Raw genomic sequence first — 15,588 nt, 5'->3', positions numbered from 1 at the left:
TAATAGATGTGGCATTTCTTAAATACAGCTGATGCTAATATTTTACAATTATACTTTTTATGGACATAAATATATTCCACATAGCTGTGATGATGTTAGAAATTCCCAACAATTCATTAAAATATTGTATGTTGTACATTTTGACAACTATCTTAATAATGTTTCATCCCAAACACAATTTGAACGGTACAACTGAAATAATTGTTACTTTTTACTTTTGGTATTTCATGTCAGCTCATGAAATAAATCTAATTGTCAGTTAACTCAGAGGCATAAAATTTGATAAGTCAGTCCCACTCTAGGCAGTAAATTCCCAGGTACGGCTTACGCTCAGAGAGCTTGGTCCGTTTCTGACTGACGTTGTCTTCATACACTGTGTAGTCACGGTCACATTCCTCAGTGTCTGAGGGTCGTTTCTGACCCTTCAACAGATACAATGGAGTGCTTCCTACCTGCTGCTCTCAGTTCAAGTGAAGACCTATAAAATGGCAGGGGAGCCTTCCTGCAGCAGCTCCTTCCGGCTGAGGTGTGAATTCTTACAGCAGCCAGCTTCCTCGCCTTCTTTCTTGCTCCACTTCGGTATTTTCCTTTGTCATGTTCCTTCTCTGTTATCAGCAAAATTGTCTCTTAAATGCCTCTTCTTTAACTTAGTTGAGCCTTGAGCCCACTCCAGCTTCATTTATCCCCCATCTAATTGCCTGTTATAATGGTAGTAGTTAAAGAAGAAAGTTTAAAACACAGAAAGTTTATTCCAGTTCAGGGCGACTTTAATGGAATTTCCTCTTACTTTGGTGGGTAAAGATCTCACAGGAACATAGGATCATGAGGTAGAATCTACTTACCTTTGTTATTGTACAATACCCATGCATTCATTAGGCAGCACCCATAATCAACACGAAAGAATAAAAACAAGCTTTTACTATTAAAGCATTACTATTGATTTTTATAAACACCAAAATAATATCTCTTCTAGGCCCATTACACAGGTAATAATAACCATTCATTTAATTAATACTGACTCACAGTGAAAAATTCAATCTGAGTACTTATAACACCCACATTAATATCAAGAAGGTTCATTACAATTAATACCACAATAAATATAAAATGAATTAGTAATGATTACAGCATTATTTTAAAGCATTCCTATTTGTATTCCTGTACTTACTTTAATCACCATCACTCTAAATAGCAATTAACTAAAGCTAGGCTGGGCATATTTATGTAAGAATAACAAGGCATAGAAATGCAACCCAGTACAAGTTTACACTCAAGCATGAGGCTACCCACTAGCATAGGAGGTTACAAGAGTGACATTCTTTATAGCGTTGGTGAAGAAAATAAGACCAATCTACAATGTTCTTACCTCCTTAATTTTACATTGTTTATTCTTTTCTCAATAAGCCACAGCCTAATTCAAAATGCTAACAGAGAGCTTGGCACATGTACAAACACCATAAATATTTGTAAATAAATTCCCTGTCTCCATGAGATATACTCATCTGGAAGGGCTACTGGTTACCCTTGAGTGCTTGAGTGTTACGTTTTAATTTTGATTAGGAAGAATCTGTGGTTGTTTACCTATGTCTACAACCAATACTGGACAGAATTTATTTAGTAGCAAGGAAGAAAGGGGAAGAAAACAAACTCTTCTGGTTTCTACCAGCTATCTATGTTGACATAGAAGGGCTATAATAAATTACTTTTTTTTTCCCCCAAATGGGCCACTAGGGAAGAAAATGAACTAAAGAAACAATTAACACCTTTTTTATATTTTTTCTATTCATATTTTTATGACTGAATCATGATGATATTTTAAGATATTAGGGCACCATTTGCCTCAATAGCAGCAACTCTAATGAATGGAGATAGAGAAGGAAAGAAACTGCACCAACAGAACTCTCTTTTCCTTTAATATCCTTGCTAATGCTTAATTATGAGCATTTCCACATTGGCTCTTACAGAATCTTAAATCCTGATCATATCTGACTTGGTGCAAACTGAATAGAATGAAAAGTAGTTACATTGCTATTAAGTTAAACATTATCTTGATTTGTTCTTAAGGACTGAATAGTCAGAAACTTGCCATTTCATAAGTTATTGACATTATGATAAAGGGGATTTTCCTTCAAAAGAATGTCACAAAGACCTTAGTATACTGGTGAGGGAATTCTGGGTGTGTTTTGGATGGATGGCAAAGAATGTTTCTATTGAAAATCTGCTTTTATTTGGAATTTACATGCTTCTTGTCCAATAGTGTCAAGTATCAAAGTTCTCTATATTTGTTATTTGTGCTTTAATTTCCTGTTTTCTGTGCCTGTGTGACTATTTGTCCAACAGAAAGGCTAGGCATCTGCTGATTGGGAAGAGGGTGACTCTAAGTATTTCAAGATACTACAAGCCTTGAAAAACAGAGAAGCAACGAGTAAGCTAGTATTAATTTGAAAGGTAAACATTAAATCCAGGTAGAGGAACAAAACACAATTTATTATCCCATTGATCAATAAGAGACTAATGCCTTCCCCTTTCCTAAAGACATTTATCCAATAAGCTTTGTACACACCATAGCCACAATCTGTAACCCACTTACAGAAGTGTCACTGATAGAGCGTTAATTACCATCTGTGTGAACCCTGAAAAAGGTGGGTGAAGTATGTTAAACAATTCACAACCTACCATAAAACTACATCAGGGTCTTTCAGTTTCAGCTTGCAGTCATTCTCTGCTTCTGAAAGAGAGAAGAGAATATTGTGAACAGTAAAGTAGATCCATAGAGTTCCTTCCTTTTCATTCTCAGTTCATACTTCCAGGTAACACCATAATGTGACCTAAGAGGGACCCACCATTTTATGAGCATCTGCTTTGTGCCAGGAACTTTAAGTAAATTTATTCTTTAACCTTTATAATGACTTAATAATATACTAGTATCTATCGGTGAGATTCTCCATAAACAACTCAACAAACACATGACACTGTGATGTTCCAAAGAGAAAACAACTTTTGAAAAAGATGTATTTATTTCTGCATACAGAACTGGGGTACATGCCAGAAGTGCAGGGCCAGTGAGATGATTTACCAGAGACAGAGTGGGGAGCAGAACAGGCTGACTGATAAAGTACACTGCTGAGTGGAGCAGTGGGTGGCTCAGGAGAGGTCTGCCATGCCATGTGGGTCACCTCCGGAGTGGAGATCGAACTAATGTTGAAGTCGCTTTAGCTTCTTAGTGCTGTGCTTTCACCCCCTGCGCTACCAGGGAGGGCCTGAGAAAACAACTTTTAAATGGGTATCTTTACCACACAAAAAAAGATGTTTTTATTTCATTACAAATTCTCACAACTAAAGGAAGCTCATACACCAAAGAAAAGACTAAGTATTAAGTAGTATAGTGATAAATAACTCACAAGCATCGCGAACTCACAGCCACAGCTAATCTGCTAATGTCACCAAGATGCTTCTGTAGGCATGAGTGGGAGGCTATTTGTAACTCTTTTTTATCCTATTCTTGTACACAAAGTGGATGGACTCTTCTCCCCTTCCTTGTCAAAAACATTTTATTAAAAACAGGTCTTAATACTGAATGCTGTGCTGAGTACTGTTGAGGTATGATGGCTTTAGAACTAATATGTAAGAACGCAAGCCTTTCTCTCTCATTTTGGATCAAGCCATGTGTGATAGCTTTTGAGAGCACTCTTGGAGATCATGAAATTATCTGGGCACTCTGCCACCATCTACTTTGGTCTGTAGCTTGGTGGGAAGGAGGGTGAAAACAAGGAAAGTAGACAGAGGAGAATCTAAATAGACGATGCGCCAATAAAAATAGATGTGGGAGAAAGAGATTGTAAGAAATCAGGGGAAGTGGAAGGTTAATAATACTAATCACCTTCACATCTAATGTTTATCACAGTTTACTATGTACCAGGCACAGTGCTGAGTGCATTCTCGCATTATCTAATTAAAGCTTTTCACTCAGGAACTATTATTATCTTCACATTACCAGTAAGAAAGCTGAGGGTCAAAGAAGGTTGCTCTTTAGCTCAAACTAGCTAATAGGTTGCAATGCCTGGATTGAGACTCAAGATGTCTAACTCCAGTGTTTGTACATTTAATCTTTAAGAGTCAGGACACAGATGGAGAAAAACATATAGAGAATAAATAAGAAACTGTTCTCCTGTTATTGGTAGGATATGGATTCAGAAGCCACTGTTCTGGATGAGCTTGGCTACCCTCAGGATGGTGGTTATCCAGCCAAATGGTACCTCCCTGTTATCTGCATACACACTGGCTGACCATCCCTCTCACTTTCCCTTTCTCTCTTGAGTTGGCAATTCATAAAAATGAGAAAATGATAGACTATGCCTTAAACGATTTTTGAGTGAAAACTTTTTTAGCATTTTTTTAATGAAAGTATAATATGCAGACAGAAACACAAAACATAGGCAGCTAATAAATGAATTTACTGGACACACATTTGTATATCGACAAAGCCAAATATTTCCAGCCACCCCAGAGTTTTCCTCATATCATTTTCAGATACAAATAAACTTAATAAACTTAAAATTAACCTAATAAATATTCATCTGACTTCTGGAACAATAGACTAGTTTTATGAAATTTTGAAATGCAAAATAATACAACCACATTATGTGTACACACATCCCTATCTGTGTGTATATGCACATATGTACAACACATATGCTATTGTACACACCACAGAACAATACTGTTGGTAATTTCTGTTATATTAGTGAGATTGCTATAAGAGGGTTACAGATTGTTACTTTAGTAGGTACAATTTCCAGAATAAATTATATAAATAGATAATACAACATAGATTATGTAATAATATATACATACTAGTAAGCAATAGCTTACTTACTCTATTTAATATGTTGGATTCACTGTGTATATAATGCCATAATTGATTTATCCAATATACAGTTGATGAATATTTGGCATGGTCACAATATTTGATGTAGGTGAGAGTAAGGTCTTAGAACTGAACTATTTGAGGTGGACAGTTGTAAGAAACAAAGAAAGAATCCTAAATTGATAGAATGAGGAGTGAAAAGTTAATAAAAACCTTACTTTTCTAGACCTTGGCATTGGGTAATGACAACAACAAACATAGTATGAAAATCTTTAAACTAAGGTAAGAATAGTTGCTGGCACAAAATTAGAACTACAAATACTTGTTAATGAACTGATGGGCTATGTAATATATGTAGTCTCTCTCTCTCTCTGTCTCTCTTCTGAACTCCAACTGACCTATACTAACAATGACTTCACATAGTTTGAATATTATCAATCTGAATAGAAAATAATTTAGGGATTGTAATCATTAACCTATTAAAAGCAGATTGTATGTCTATTGAAGATTTTGTTTTGTAAGTAAATCTTGGTTGACTACTACTTAATACTAATTTCACATTATTTTTCTTTAATCTTTTTCAGGCAGAAAAAAATTCTTAGACTAAGAGATTCTTGAGATGTTATGAAAGGATGACAGCAGTATTCTAAACAGTAATGTAAAAGTATCTTTTCTGGAGTATGAGACTGTTTTTTAACCACAGACCTCAACCAGGCTTTATTTTGAAGATGCTTAGAATGGTCTGGAAGTCTGAGGCCAAATCCCCTAATATTCTTTAGCATCTTAGAGATAATGCTTAAAATCCTGAAGTTTTTATAACTGAAGTTAGAATTTTATATATATATATATATATATATATATATATATATATATTTATGTAATTAATATTTCCCTGAGAGTAGGCTTTTGGTAAGGATAAAGGATCTTGAGAGAACTTGGGGCTTGAAATGAAGGAATTGAGGGACTGAGGGTATAAGGCCTCCTTGGGATTGATGTGATAACTGACGGTTATTTTACAAATTGGTCTGAGCCTGGGCTTGATTCCCTAAAAATACTTTTCCCAATGGCAACTCTGTCTGTGTAGGATATACCCAATCAATGATTTCAGTTGTCATCGTGATCAACATGGATCACTGAACAATTGACTAGACTGTGATGATCAGTATTGATTGTGAATGTGTCTGAAATTAAAATATTGGAGATACTATGGACTATTCATTTCTTGAATGTGGAATAGAGTCACTGAACCATGAGTCTTTAATTCACATGCTGGTCGTCTCATCTTATACAGACTAAACTATTCATTTCCCTCTATTTTTCATCAAACAGGAAGAGAAACTTATTATATAACAGATGTAGCTAAGCATCTAAGATTTCTTGAATTCAGCATTTTTTAAGAGAAAACAAATCATATAATTATTCTACTAAAAGTTCATATGTAGGATTTTATCTATAGCTTCACTCTTAACAATGAAAATATTTTAATATTTAAACACAATATATAAGGTAATGATCATGGGGGAAATGGTGGGTGTAATGAGACCAGGCTGATACACTTATATAGAGTGATGTAACAGTTATATAGACAAGATATTGCTAAAGGGATAATGTGAAAGACTTTGAGGTAATGGGTATGTATTCATCTAAACGTCCATCTGGACATACAGGCAAGCTCTGGAGAATACTGAGACCGTTACACAAAGCTACAGAATCTGGAGAGGAAACTTGAGCAAGGGACAAGAAAGGGACATGGAGTTGTAGTTAGATCAACCAACAGAAATTTTGGTACAGTGGTAGACTTTGGAGTTTGGGCCTTGATGGAGGCTAGGTGAGGGTCCCCAGGCTCTATAAAATTTATTTTGGGGCTCAAAACCACAATAAGATCTGACTTTGCAGTAGTTTGCCAGTGCCTCTACACACATCTTGTAGGATTGTGGAAGAGTTTCCAGGAATCTCACATGGAGCTTATAACTGCACATTCATGTAAAAGGGGCAAGTGTTTTATATGTGTTGTGTAATTCTTTTTTCCTGCCACCTGACAAGGTATAGTGGAACATAACATTAAAAATCAGGAACTATTCAAATCAGATTATGAACAATTTACAACAAAGTGCTGTTGAATAGACTCAGATTCCATGTCAAAGCTAAGATATCATTTAAATACATATGACCCCAAAACTTTTTTTGAGAGGAGAAAGACAAAGATGGCAATGTGGGTGCCCACAAGGATCAAGAGCAAAGGAGGTTTAAATCTGAGTAACCGAGAAGGATGGGATAAGCTAGAAATAGTCTAAGGAGAATCTTCTTCCAACAAATTTGAGGCCTCCTTAGGAGACTTCTTTGGAGAGTCCTCCTAAGTTCAAGATTAAATAGATGAGACTGTGATGACTCTTTTGCTATCAGTGTTCTAGATTTGAACCAAGCTATAGTTCCTGTACAAGTCTAGGAATTAGTCTCTTGGTGACTAACAGCTGCTGGGATATATTGTACAACTCACAAATAGCACTCTAGGCAGAATAGCTCAGTGCTAGGGGCCTAGTGGTACGCATGTGATTATTTCATTTGTGGTAAGAGGTGCATGCATTAGGGATAGAACTCAATAGATACTCTCTCTTTTTCTGTAAACATAGGCCAAGGGGAATGGTGGGGTTAAGAGTTTTCTGTTGAATTTTTTCCCAAGAACATTTTCTATTTATGACAAACACAAACGTTATTATAAAGAAACACCATTACATCTAAAGGCATCTGAATCATCTCTCAATCTATCAGAAGACAGGGAACAAAGACTATCAGAGAAGAAAGTAACAGTGACAATAGAACATAGAAAGTCCTTCATTTGTTAATTCACTCAACTACTAAATAGTAAGTGTTAATAATAGCCATGCAGTGTTCCAGGCTATGGAATTATAGCTGTGAATAATGAAAACAGATATAAAAACATGGTCCCTGATCTCCTCCATATGTTAAATGCCATATGACATATAAATGTTAATAAAAGAGATAGAAGACAGAAAATGAACAAATATGTGTGTGAGAATAAATATATATGCACATGTATATATATATATATATACATATATATAACTACATAACAGTTAAATTTATTTTAAGCAGCAAATAATTTTTTTAAATGAATTCAGTGATAGATTTTAATTTTTCAAAGAGCTGCCAATACCCAAGTTCATCGTTGGAGGCAGTTATGGAAATAGTGTAACAGCATTAGTTTTCCAAAAATCATGAGACTTTTCATGTGATAAATTCAGTAAGCCTTTTTAAAGAAACCCTATCAAAGTAAACTTAGCATAGAAAATATGACTGTAAACAAATATTTCAAAGAGATGATAGTAAGACTAACAGCAGTATTTATAATAGCCAAAACTGGAACTTTGGTACCTACTAGTAAATGAGTGGATGAGGAAAATTTATTCACACACAAAAACACTTTCATACACACACACACATGCATGCATACACATATATGCCTAATACATACAATGGAATATTAGCCATTAAAAAGCAAAGGAATACTGTAAATTGTGACAATATGGATGACTTTCAGGGCATAATGCTAAATGAAATAAATCAGACAGAAAAACACAAATACCACGTGATCTCATTAATATGTAGAATCTAAAACTAAAGCTAAATTTACAGAGTAAAAGATCAGACTAAGGGTCTCCGTGGTAGTGCAACAAGTTAAAGCACTGCATTATGAGGCCCTCTGAAGACAGTGCAGCACAAGTTCAATTCCCAGCCAGGGAGCTAACCCACATGGCATGGAAGACCTCTCCCGCCTGCTGCTCCCTTCAGTGGGGAGCATGTTCTGCTCCCCACTCTGTCTCTGATGAGTCCTCTCACTGCCCCTGCACCTCTGGCCTATACCTTAGTTGTGTATGCATAAATAAATAAATCTTTTTAAAAAATTATGGAAAAAATCAAACTAATGTTATCAGAAGTAGGATAAAGGTGTGAGAAATAAAGGGAATTGGAGGAAAGAAAACATCTGGAATGATGGAAATCAAGGGTTTCTTTTTTCACATGTTAATTAAAGACAATATATTTCTAAGTTGGTAGTTGGATATAAGAGTGTATAGTAATTATCAGATGCAGAAGACATTTATGAAGTATGGTAATTTGGTGGCTATTAACATAAAAATGTTATAAACTACAACATAAGGACGTGAAATTAGGGGTGAAAGGAACAAAAAGATATTAAATTGGATGTCAGTTTGAGGGAAACAAAATCAGATTGCTCGATGTAATAATGAATGGGCATGAGTAGGTGAAGAGAAGAAAAGAAATGAAGGAAAGAAAGAGAAGTTCTAAGAAGAGTATGTAAGGAAAATTAGGAACAATTGGCACAGCTTCCTAGGGGACTTTACTTTGGGACAAAAGATGGACAAAGATTTTTTTTTTTTAAGTGTATCATATTCTCAAATTTCTTACCTAAATTTACCACGAGATTTTCAGAAAATATATTCGTGATTTGTCAGAGATGTTGTGTAGACTCATTTATTTTCCTTTTTTATGTGTGACAAAGCTGAGACTTAGTTATACCTCAGTTGCTCATACATTAATTACCTCATTCAATTCACTCAACAACCCCTGCGCAAGAAGTTCTACTCTGTGCCCCACTGTACATTTCAATATATGGTTAAATAGCTTGTGGCATTTGAATTTTGTTATCTAGAGGCTTTAGGTTTATTTTCTTTCTGGGCCTCCCTGGTGGACCAGGGGTCAAAGTCTCAGTGCTATCAAGCTGTTGCCAGCCACTGTGACACAAACTCTATCCTTGGCCAGGTCACTGATCTACATGGCGCAGCAGACCTCTCCTGTCTGGCCCTCTGCCCCCCTCAGCAGTGTATTTCAGTATATCTGCCTGTTCTACACCCCACTCTGTCTCTGGTGAATCCTCTCAGCCCCCATACTCTGGCCTACATCCCAATTCTTGTATGCATAAATACATAAAAATAAATCTTAAAAAAATGTTTATTTTCTTTTCACGCAGATCAAAAACAGGATTTAGTTTTAAAAGATTATTTGTCTCATTATTATTTCTCCAAAGACAACAAAGAAATGAAGGGAGAAGGCAGCTGGATGTTCTGTTGCTTCTTGGCTTGAAGGACAGAGGCCCTTTTATACAGTGTACACATCCAGTTGGAACAGTCTGAACAGCTCTGCAGGATCCCTAAGCAGATGTGTGGAGAAGTCGGGATGCTGCCCACAGAATTCCCAGGAGCAGAAATCTTCCCAGTGAATATTGTTTCAGGCAGCTACTCAAAGTTTCTGTTTATTAAAATGAGTGTAGTATGACCCTAGACTTTTTAGCATGGAGTCTTGGTTTGAATGACCTCCCTGTCCAACTTCTATTTGCAGGATTTCCTACCTTGAGATTTTGTTCTTAACTGGTATTTCAGACAGATTTCTAAGTACCATCTTAGTCTACAGTGTTTGTTAACTATTGTGTTCTCTTCCATTAACTTAGAAAATTTATAAAGGTGAGCTTAAGTTATGTTCTTATATAAATGATGTTTATGAGATTCTTAAATATTTTTGTAGCATACTTGTAAAAGAAGTAAAATAACTTAAAAGTGTTTAAGTGTATGTTTTACCTGTAAATATTGAAGCTTTCTCCAAACTTCTCTGTTAACCTACAGTTGTGTAAGTTGTTCAAGGTTATAGCTAAGAAATAGTAGAATCAGTATTAAGATGCAGGCATTTCTGACTTAGGTCATTGCTTTCAAATTTCTCACGTAATTGAGATAAATACTCAATCCATGTTATCAATAGTGTGTTTCTAAAGAGCACTAAATAAATATATGTAAATAAAATGAATCAATATATAGAAATTCTAGATTCTTGTTATCTGTCTTTAATATGCTGATCTTTGAGGACAAAAAAATCAGTTTATGAATATTGTTGGTTTAATCACCGATATTATGGAAATCAATATCCTCTCTTTGCAAAGCTATGCCATCAATTAAAAAAAAAAAAATCTAGAGAAATTTTGGCTTTTTTTCTTTTTGTTTTAGGGTTCTTTTTTATACTGATATAACATTGTTTTTACAGCACCATATATGTCTTAGGAGTACGGGTTCTTATTTCTTCAGGTGTCTGTTACCAACCATGTCTACTATAAAGTATCAGTTGCCCTCTACCATAGTCCAGTAGACACATTCCACCCTTAGCTCCCATCTCTCAAGTCCTGTTAAGCTCAGTTCTGCAGTCAGAATCCAAAGATTTGTTTTAGTTTGTTTTTTGTGATCCTTTGCTTTATGTCTTTATATCCACAAAGAGTGAAAGCTTCCAGTATCTTTCTTCTTCGGCTTTATTTCACTTAGTATAATCCCTCTAGTTCCACTCCTGTTATCACAAATGGCAAGATTTCATCTTCTTTTATAGCTGAGTAGCTATAAAATGTGTTATGTGTACCACATTTTATTTATCTGTTCATCTATCACTGAGCACTTAGGCTAGATTAGAAATAGTGCTGCAATGAACATAAGACTGCATATATCCCATCAAATTAGTATTTTTGTATTCTTCAGATAGATACCTAGGATAGAATTGCAGGATCATATGGGAGATTTACTTTTATTATTTTGAGAAACCTACATATTATTTTCCATGGAGTCTGGACCAGTCTACATTCCCACCAACAGAGTATGAGGACTCCATTTTCTCAACACTGTCAACAGTGCTTGTTGGTTCTGGTTTTTTGGTAGGGGCCATTTTCACAGTGAGGTCGCATCTCATTATAGTTTTGATTTACATTTCCAATACAAGTGACAATGAGCATGTTTTTTCTCATGTGCCTGTTGGCCATCTATATGACTTCTTTGAAGATGTGTCTTCTGCCTTTTTAAAAATGATTTGTTTTCTTGTCAAGTTGCATGAGTTCTTTGTACATTCTAAATATTAACATCTCTCAAATGCATGAGGTGAAAATACTTCTTCCTATTTAGTAAAGCCTTTTTTTTTGTGATAGTTTCTTTTGCTGTGCCAAAACTTTTTAGCTTGATATAATTGCATTTGTTAATTTTATTTATTCTTTATTTTTGCTTTTGATTCTCTTGCTGCTGTTGGAGTAAAGTTTCCAAAAACATTTCTAAATCAAGTGTTTTACTCTAAGTTGTATATGATTTCAGGTCTTACAGCCAATTCTTTTTTTTTTTAATTAATTTTTGTGCATTAAATTTTGTATATGGCATGAGAATTTTGATAGGAATATGTGTAGTTTCATGCTTTGGCAGGTGGTTCTCTTGTTTTTCTAGCACCATTTGTTGGAGACTTTTCTTTCTCTACTCCATGCTTTTGTCCTGATAAGTCTGGGAAAATCACTGGACTTTCAATTCTCTACAATCTGTGTCTCGATTTTTATTCCAATGCTATACTGATTACTATAGCTTTGTAGTATAGTTTGAAGTTTGTGTTTCCATACAGATTTCAGCAATGTTTATTTCCTTGAAAAATGCTATAGAAATTGTGATTGAGATTGCATTAAATCTATATATTGCTTAATCAAACTGACTATTCCTTCTAAAATGAATATTGGAATATTCCTTCCATCAAACTATCACAGTAATAAAAAATACATATCAAATTATAGAAATTTATATAGAAACATAAAAGCTCTTAAAATGTGTAGTGCAAGCAACCAGGGCAGGGGAGACGCAGGGAGACCAGGAGGCTGGCAGGCCACCCAGCTCCTGGTGCAACTTTCTCTTTTGTTCTCTCTGGTGTTCTCTCCAGGTCCTGCCTCCCTGTAGACACTCTTCCTCAAAGCTGTTCCACTTTAGCTGTTTTCTATGTAATACTGCCTTTACAGCCTCAGCCCAGGCTCAGGTGTGCCCACACATGCATGCCCACACCATCCTCCAGGTGTCCACCATCAGGCATGTGTACTCAAGCCCACGGTCCTAAGCACCTCCTGCATTCAAGGCCGCAGGTGGTAGCCACAAAGGCCAACTGCAAAAAGCCTGAGAATCACTTGCACTACAAAATGCAGAAGCCCCAAGAGAAAAAAATGCAGCAGAGAGAAATGGAGGTATCACATTACCTGACTTCAAACATTACTATAAGGAGCATTATTAAAAACAATGTAAGATGTTGGCACAAAAACAGATATATGAATCAACGGAACAGATTCAAAAATCGAGAAATAAAGCCACATACATACCATCACCTAAACTTGGATACAGCCTTTATGACCATTCAATGGGGAAAAGACAGTCTATTTAATAAATGGCACTGGGGAAATGGGAAAAACACAGAAAAGAATGCAGTTGGAATACTCACTTTGCTTAGCCAGTTGTCTAGCACAGTTTTTCCCTTGAGGTTCTGGCAAGAGCAGAGTAGCCTGGAAACTGTGGGCTTGGGGGCTGCATGCTTCTTAACAGGCAGGCTCACCCAGAAGCCTGCAGAGCCCAAGTGAGAGGTGGACCAGGTGTTTTGCGTATTAAGGGAAGCAGTCTGGGAAGCACTCTGCAGGTGAGAGTTAAAACCCCGGCCAGCTCCCAGTTAGCTCCATGCTCTTCCCAAGACATGTACACTCTCATCCTTACTGTGGGTGAGTGAGCTCTGGGAAACCTGTGGAGCCTGAGTGAGGGGACACTTCTCTGGGTGTCACAATTGCTGACTGTGGGAAGCTCTGGGAGAGAGCCAGGACCATAGAGATTCCCCTAGAGGCGTGTTCCTAGGGCCTCTGAGAACAAGTGAGCCCTGAGAAGCCTCCAGAACTCAGCTGGGGCAGAGGGCAGGTTTTCTCCCAGGGGCCATAGGCACTGGCCATGGATGATTCCAGGAGTTGAGATTGTTGACTGCACTCCTCAAATTCTACACAAGTTTCCTTGGAACTCAGCATTCACAGTTAGTTGGCTTTACAGCTGAAAGGACAGGCTGGGGAGCCACAAAATTCTATGATGGACTAAGTTGCCTCTGACCTGGACCTTTATCTCAATCAATGTGGCATCTGCCTGTGCTGGCACTGCTGTGTGACAAAAGAAAGTTTAAAGAAAGTGTCTAGCAGAGTCTCCATTCACAGAGAGACCACCCCTCCTTCTTGATCCTCATACTGAGCTTTTGGTTTCAACAAACACGAGTTCTTCAGCTAGATGACACTTCATGGATCTGCTTCCCTGAGTACCATTGCTTCCCTGGAAAGTCTCCATTTCCACAGCCAGAAGAGTGCACTCCCTTTGCAGTTCCTGGTGCTGGGGTACCTGATCATGACTAAGCCCCCCCATATCCTTGGGGAGGGGGCCTTATGCCCTTGATGTCCCTCCTGACCATGGGACCTGGATATAGTACCCAGCAGACTGTGTCTCGGGCTTTCCTAGATGTCAGGTGGTTTCTGCCTCTCTTCCTTGTGGAGACAATTGATCCTCAAATCCTCTGTTCTTTTCTAAAGATAGGTGTCCCAATAGAGATGTAGGTTTGTTGTGACTCAGGAGAGAGGTGACTCCAGGATCCTGATAGTCACATCAACATTACATATCTGGAGAAATTTTTGAATGCTTCATTTAAATGTGTTCTTCAGCTGTTCCAGGAGAAGCCAAATAATCACTGGAACATTATCAATCATCTAGGCCAACACGCACCCCCTCCACATCCTCCACCTACCTTTTACTTAGTCATAATATTGAAAGTGACTTTCTCACAGTCACATAGATAATGACAAATTAAAACCAAAGCTCAAACTTTCTGACATTTTTGGTGACCTTTATATTACATTATACTTTCCATTCATTGCTATTGTCCCTTTTTCTTTTTTCCCCTTCTCTCACTGGAAATGAGAAAATTGAAATTCAATATATTAGCTATTTAGCACTCATATTCTTCCACCACCACACCCACACACCCACACCCCATGAAATATAAGCTATCTTCTACATTTTTATACGTTTGGGTATCTTATAGGCTCTACTTTCGAGGCTGTTAAGTCAATTGGTTGCACCGATATGCTAAACAGGAAGGAAAAATGGAGAAAATAATTCCCACTGGCAATGCACAATGTTCTCAGTATTAGTGTTTGATAAACTGACAATGTAAATCTGGCATTGTATAAAGCAGTATAATCCTCTTACACATTTCAGGGGAGTGATGAAATTTCATAAAAAATTTCCCTAACCTGTTACTGATGTGTTTTCTGCAACCTATAGGATATTGCTCATTGGAAAGTTTCCCATTGCCTTTCACATCAAATAGCAAATTGATATATTTTGTGTTTCCATATATTGTTATTATGACTATGACAGGTTTCTGAACAATTTTCATTACCAATTACTCTCCATCTCTCTGAACTAAGGGAATAATTTTATCATAGGCTAAGACATTTCTTCAACGTGAAGGTAAAAAGGAATTACTTTGACACAGTAGAATGCAATAAAGCAATTTGTGATCTGATTGAATGAGACGAGTGAGAAAGGAAATAAAGTCTTTGGCACTGGGAGTGTCTGCCTCTTGCTTTGATATCTTTTCTAACACTGCAGAAGCAAGTTGGGTCACTTCTCCTCCCAGGCTGTTCACTTACCATCTGTCAATGTTTAAAAAATACAAAGAACACTGTATAATTATTTTCCTTATGAAAAACATGAATACAAACTTTCTTAGAGCTGAAACTTTCTTAGAGCAGCATAATCAGCAGCTAAAAAAAAATCTATGTGAGACTTTCAGGATACCTTCATAACCGCAATAGCACCTTATCCAGAACAATCACACAT

The 15,588-nt window shown here is 36.7% G+C and overlaps 1 long non-coding RNA gene across 1 annotated transcript in view; it reads right to left on the bottom strand.

Annotated features, from left to right (window-relative positions):
* Positions 1-461: 461 nt before the first annotated feature.
* LOC105853443 overlaps positions 462-15,588 on the bottom strand; it is a 19,748-nt gene continuing 4,621 nt past the window's right edge. Inside the window, exons 2-3 of the long non-coding RNA XR_001145291.1 lie at positions 2,677-2,728; positions 462-698 (exon numbers count right to left, since the gene is read on the bottom strand). This is a non-coding gene — a long non-coding RNA (uncharacterized LOC105853443). The remainder of the gene's footprint in view (positions 699-2,676; positions 2,729-15,588) is intronic.

The sequence above is a fragment of the Condylura cristata genome, unplaced genomic scaffold (genome assembly GCF_000260355.1).
Source record: "Condylura cristata isolate star-nosed mole 26May11 unplaced genomic scaffold, ConCri1.0 scaffold00009, whole genome shotgun sequence".
NCBI classification, from domain to species: Eukaryota; Metazoa; Chordata; class Mammalia; order Eulipotyphla; family Talpidae; genus Condylura; species Condylura cristata.
Note: the sequence above shows the minus strand (reverse complement) of the source record. Positions and strands in the feature narration are given on the sequence as shown.